Here is a 7378-nt window from a genome sequence, read left to right as displayed (position 1 = left end):
CGGGAAGGAGAAGAAGAAGAAGAGGAAGAAGAAGGAGATTGGAAAAGAGAAGAAGAAGAAGAAGAAGCAGAAGAAGGAGATCGGGAAGGCGAAGAAGAAGAAGAGGAAGAAGAAGAAGAGAGAATGTGTATTTTAGTCTTTTTAACTAAAATTAACGGTCATTTAACTGAAAATCTAACGGGAGGGACTAATGGTACAGTTTTTAAAAATCACAGTGACTAAATTGAAGATTTTTTAAAACAGAGGGACGAAAGGTTGCATTTCACTAAACCAGAGGGACTAAATTACAATTTACCCTTTTAAAATTTTTAAAAATTTAATTTTTAAAAAATTTCAAACAAAAATTAAAATTTTTCAACTTCTAATTTTCTCTCTTTATAAAATGATAAAATCTCATTATTAATAAGAAAAAAAATATAATGAATTTTCGTTTTTATAATTTTAAAACAAAAAAATCAATTAAGCTAATCTTATTTGACTTAATAAATATTTTTATCACTCAAAATTTAAGAAAATAAATTAAAATATTATATTAAACCTATAAAATAATGGCATGGACTAAGCTTTGTTTTTCAAGGCCGAGAAAAGCTCAGCCGTTCACGTTTCTTCTTATTATTATTACCTTTTCAGATGGACGAAAAAGAGTGTATTGGAGTTTGGATCCAAAGGAAAAGAAAGACAAGCCCATGGAGCCATATCCTGATGGAAATTTCTTGAATTTAAAATTGAAAATTTTATTATTTAATTAGTAAATTTTATATTAATAATAATTTAATCTTCGTATTTAATATTAGACTATTAAATCAATCGATTTTACTTCTATCATATATCTTCGATCATTCTGTTCATTTTTAATTAATTTTAAATTAAACTATTATTTAATCTTTAAATATTATAATTATTTATAACTATATTTACGATTGCATTCTTTATATTTATTTCCTTATCTCTTTCGCTCTCTTTATTTTTCTCCCACTCTGTATTATAAAAAAAATAAAATTAATAAATTAAAATATAAATAATTATAAAATTAAATGATAAAACTATTAATAATTATAATATTCAAAGTTATACTAATTTAATTTTAAAACTAAAGGAAAAGAGAAACAAAATGACGTATACTACTGCAAAAATTCTTCTCTCTACTAACGAAATTTATTAACAGAAATAAATTCGTTAGTAATAATAATAGATTCACTAACGGATTTGAAATTTTATATTATTCATTAACGGAATAAAATAATTGTTAATATTTTCGTTAGTGAAATACTAACTGATGTCTTTTCCGTTGCAGATCCGTTAGTATATTACTAACGGATATATAGTCTGTTAAATTTTCGTTAGTATGTTAATTATATTTTTACATCATATTGTTTTCACTAATGGAAGAGTAATCCGTTAGTGAATTATCTCAATTTAACGAAATCCTTAAGTATGTTTTTTATAGATTTTATATTCATTCTCGACGAAGTCATTTAGTATCGAACGAGTGAAGCTCCACTGCAATCGCTGTCCACCGCAAACGCCGTCTACCTTTCCGTCATGGCTTCCTCACCACACCTCTCTAAACCTTCATTGCAGCCCTGCTGATTGGTAAACAAAGACATACGGATCGACTATAAGTTAAGATAAATCAAGGGATTCATCACTAAAATCTGAAAAATTGACAGAGATTATGGTATTTGAAGAGGAAAGAGATTGATTATCGTCAATTATTAGTACTGGTTCAAGGATTGAAAATATCGTTGATCATCATTGGTGGTTCAAGGATTAAAAATATCGTTGATTATTTTTGCTGGTTCAAATAATTTGGCTTTCGCCGGTTGAAGATTGTTTATTTCCTATTAAAGTATGCTCTAACTGGTTGATGTAACTTAATTTTTCCTAATTTTTAATTTTGTTGTATTTCTCACTGTTGTTAATTTTGCTCCTGCTTGCCGTATAGTCTAATAAAATTAAGTGATAAAACTTTCAATAATTACAATATTCAAAGATTATAGTAATTTGAATTTAAAAAGATAAACAAAATGACCTATGAGATGTGATAGAAGCAAATTGATAAATTAAATAGTTTAATTCTAAAAATATAGAAATTCAGTGTTTCTTGATGAAGTTTCTGCTTGCTTCTTGTAAGCGTTTTTTGATCAGCTAAAAGAGCAACAATATATATATATATATATATATATATATATATATATATATATATATATATATATATATATATATATATATATATATATATATATATATATATATATATATATATATAATTTTCTTTATGAATCACATTTAATTTTGGGTTTTTGAAATTTCTCACATTTTTAAATTAAAAAAAAAAACTGCATTATATTTATGAATTATATATGGAAGTGTTTTGTAGTTCATGTTTGCCAAAAAAATCTCAAAAACTTAAATTATTAACTAAAAGATAAATTTTTGGATTTTTTTGCTTATAAAAGAAACTAATTCGTATGCATATACACTATCACCGATGGATACTTTAGTTTTCAGTGAAATTGTATTTTCAGATAAATTTTAATAGAGATTTAGATTTTATTTATTTACAAAAAATAATTTATATAGTAACTTTTAATAAAATAATTTAACTTTCTCTGTTTTGAAAGAGAAAAAAAAAATAGTGTTTAGTAGGAAAAATGTTATATTTTCTTTATTTTCTACACATGTTTATACATGAGCATGGATGATTCCAAACAGAAAAATATAACAGAAATTATCAGCTATTGTACAATTATGAGAAAGAGAGAGAATCTTTCTAAGAACTGAGTAAAACAGTGTATTTTGGCTTTGATTAAAATACACCATTTGACTATTAGTTGTTTCTTTATTGTCTTAACCTGCCCTGCAAAATGAAGACGACAAAGCCATTGGGAGTCTCATCTTGGAAAATAAGCGATAGGAATTTGTGGTACCAAGGGATTTTGTAAACCGATCTGCGAGTTGAAATTTCGAAGGGATGTGATGAGTAGAGATGAAGCCTCTTGGTTATTTGATTTCAAATAATATGGCAATCGATTTTTAGGTATTTCGTGCGTTCATGGAACACTGGGTTGGCCGTAATATGTTGAGCGACTTTATTTTATTATCACAGTGAAGAGGAATAGCTAGGAAGGAGGAGATCAACTTGCATGTCTTGGAGAATGTACGAAATCCACTATAATTCACAAACGGTAGCAGGCATACTTCTGTATTTGGCTTCTGCTGATGATCTACTCACCGTTATTTTTTTTTATTTTCCAAGAAATTAAAGAGGAGCCCAGAAAAATGTAGTATCGTGTGAGGGACTTGTAAGAACTAGGGCAAGCGGCCCAATCAGAGTCATAGTAAGCCGAAACTTGAAAACTATTATTCGCTGGAAATAATAGTCCTTTCTACGGGTTCCCTTTAAGGTAACATACTACATGCAGAACAACATCAAAATGGTGTTTTGGGGGGTATTTGCATGTACTAATTGAGTCGTTGCGTGGAGTGGGTAATATTGGGTTTGGTGAGCCCAAGATACAATAGACGTCCCACCAATCTTCTGTATTGGTCTAGATTAGGTAAGATTTCCCCTTCATCTTTATTAAGTTTCACTCTTGTGGGAAAAGGAAGATATGTTTCTTTGGCATGTTGTAATCTAGTGTCAAAGACAATACCTTTTAACATATTTATGTTGATGCATGAACATCCCTTCATTGGACCTGGCAATTTCGAGTCCAAGAAAGTAATGTACATGGCCAAGATCCTTAATAGTGAAAATATTGTGCATATAAGCTTTTACATCTCTGATTAATTTTTCATCTAGACCTGTAATGAGCATGTCATCCATGTAGACAATTAGAGCTAGAAAAGTAATGTTGGAACCTTTAGTGAATAGGCAGTAGTCTATTTGAATGTCATCCACGTAGACAATTAGAGCTAGAAAAGTAGTGTTTGAATCTTTAGTGAATAGGCAGTAGTCTGCATGAGATTGTTTGAACCCATAGGAGTAAAGTTTAGAGGTAAGCTTAATATTTCGTTGCCTTTCGACTTATTTAAGCCCATACAAGCTCTTGATCCGTTCGTATACTTTCCCTTTAGGCACCATGAAACCTTCAGGAATTTGCATGTATAAATCCTCTTCTATATAACCATGTAAATAAACATTATTGATATCTAATTGGTGTACTTTGAGGCTGCAATAGCTAAAAATACTCTTACTGTTACCAATTTGACAACAGGAGAGAAGCTATCATGGTAGTTTATCCTAAGCAATTAATTATACCCCTTTGCCACAAGTCTTACTTTGTATTTGTTTACTAAACCATTAGAGTTGTACTTTACCCTGAAAACCAATTTAAATGCAATAGCTTTTTTTAAGGCAACTCAGTTAGATCCATATATTATTATTTTCTAGTGTATCTAATTCAGTTTGCATAACAAATACCCAATTACTGTCCTTTCTAGCTTCAAATAAGCAGCCACAAAATTAATGTACTAATGATTGAATGCAGGTGAGTTTGTAAACAAATTAAGGAAAGGATAAGGTTTTGTGTCTATTGCAGGACCTAAGGTAGCCTTCTTTTCTAATATTTGAGCAATATAATCTTTTAACTGTTGTGACTTGGTAATTTGTCTGCTACTTCTTCTGGTTTCTAGTTGTGCTGTGAGTGTTGGATTTGTGATGGCTAATTCTTGCTCTGTGTGTTCTTGATTGTCCTCTGTATTGATATCATTAGACTCAGAGTCTGAGAATTGGTTGAGTAGTGGTGTTGGTTTAGGTAGTGAATTTTCTTCTGAGTGGTAAGGAAAAAAATTTTCATAGAAAATCACATCTCTAGATAAAAATCTTTTTATTTTTCAAATCACATAATTTGTAAGCCTTAAAACCAAGAATTAAACTAAAAAATGCATTTGAAAGCTCTTTCATCAAATTTTGATTTATGTGGCATTATGTTTGTTGCAAAACATAAACACCCAAACACTTTGAATTGAAAATAGTTTGGGCTTTTTTTAAATAGAATTTTGGAAGGAGTTTACCACTGTAAAATCATATTGGGTAAAACATTTATGATATCTGTAGCAAAAAATATTGATTCACTCCAAAATATTTTTAGTAACTTGGATTGAAACATGATAGCCCTAACCACTTGAAGTAAATGTTTGTGTTTTCTTTTAACCGCTCCATTTTGTTGTGCAGTGAATAGACATGACCTTTGGTGCAAAATTCTCTTTCTTTAAAAAGCATTGTGTAGAAATTATTTATAAATTTTGTGCCATTGTCTGATGTGGCAATCTTGACACACTTATTAAACTGATTTCAAACCATAATAAGAAATTTATTTTTTTTCTTTTAAAAGGTAGGTTTATGTAAATCTGAAAAAATCATTTATTATTGTTAATTCCCCATAAATCTATATGACTTTTATGAAAACACATCTTTTATTGTTTGGCTAAGGGACATATATGGTAAAGATGAGAAGTGTTATAACAAATGTTCAGATCATAAATATGTAACACTTTATTTTTAGAAGTATGTTCTAGTCTTGAATATCATAGTGAATGCAACTGAGATTTAGGAGTCGAAGATATTTGATTACTAAGAATGGGTTCAAAACACCTTGATTAACAAAAGATCCAACACTTAGCCTATAAAGACCTTTATGCATTCTAGCTACTGCCAGTACTGTTTTAGTCACTAGGTCCTGCAAAAGACACTTATCAAATAGGAATTATATAGATATCTATGGATTTTTTGCAAGTTTATTGATAGACAAAAGATTATATTTAAATATAGGGATATGCAATACATTGTGTAAGGTAATTCTAGAGTTTAAAACAATAAATCCGATATGCATAATAAGTTGGGTGTTTCCATCAAGTAAATTAACAAATAGATTCTGTTTGGATCTAGTAAATTGTGAAAATAAATTCAAATCATGACACATATGTAATGTGATTCTGGTGTCTACTATCTATATGCCTATGTGCTTATTTGAGTATAGAGAATAATGGTTTGGATTTTCACCTATAAAACTTGAAAACCCCACGCATCCTGTAGTTTCACTCTGGTTAGGATTTTCATATACTTCATAACTTCATGTTGTATCATGCTTTAAATTCCTATGTTCCATGCTTTTGGTATTTGTGAGTCTATATTGAGATCCAAGGGTGATTCATTTATAGTAATATTAGCCTTCTCTTTAGTCTTCTTATATTTACCAAACCATTCTGGGTTACTATGGAGTTTAACACATGTTTTCTTTGTGTGACTTGTGTTTTAATAGTGAATACAGAATTTGTTCTCTTTGTTTCTTTTTACAAACTCCATTTTCTTAAACTGTGAAAAATCTTTAGATCCCCTCACATTCATAATGGTATTATTGAAATTTGTGTTACCCACATTTTGCTCCTCTTTCTATTTTTCAACACTCAAAATCATTGAGTAAGCCCTGTTTATATTTGGCAGAAACTCCATAATTAATATTTGGTCCTTAACATGACCATAGGATTCATTTTAAACCTATTAGAAACTATATAACTTTACCCCATTTTTTAATTCACTAATAACCTTAACAGACTCACAAGTATAGGTTGGACAGACCTTTAGGCAATCAAGCTCATCCCATAACCTTTTAATTCTAGTGAAGTAAGTTATAACAATTATTCCAAATTGTGTGAGTGAATTTATTTTTCTCTGGAAAATTAGTGGCCCATTACTTTGTCCATAACTTTCTTTGATATTTGCCCATAAACATTTTGCAGAGGGTGTATAAACAAAAACATTAGCTAATTCTTTTTATAAAGAGTTGAGAATCCAATAAATTATCATACTATCTACATTTTGCCCCTTTTTGTACATTGTTGAATGTGGATATGGTGTTTTTCCCTTTTCATCAATAAATCCTATTTTGTCTTTAGCTCGTAATGCAATTATGACTACCCTGCTCCAGGATAGGTAGTTTGAGCCATCTATTTGAACACTTACTAGCTGCATACTAGAGTTTTTCTTATAAGATTTTTCGCTTATTTCAACCATTTGCTATATATAAAACTTTAAGGGTAGGAAAGAAAAGTATTATCACAAGTTGTGGACCTATTCTGTTTGGTAGAGAAAAAAATTGTATGTTCTTTATTTTCTATACACATATTTATACACGAGGGTGGATGAATCTAGAAAGAAAAATATAATAGAAATTGCTAGCTATTGTACAACTATGATAAAATGAGAGAATGTTCCCGATGATTGAGTAAAACGGTTTGCTTAAAATGCACCGTCGGTTTGCTTGAAATGCACCGTTTGACTTAGTTATCGAGAATGTTGGAAATGTTGCTATATTGGGTGGTTTTTAATTTTTTTTTCATATTTAATTTTAACTTAAAACATAAAATATATTAA

The sequence above is a fragment of the Manihot esculenta genome, chromosome 10 (assembly GCF_001659605.2).
Source record: "Manihot esculenta cultivar AM560-2 chromosome 10, M.esculenta_v8, whole genome shotgun sequence".
NCBI lineage: Eukaryota > Viridiplantae > Streptophyta > Magnoliopsida > Malpighiales > Euphorbiaceae > Manihot > Manihot esculenta.
Note: the sequence above shows the minus strand (reverse complement) of the source record.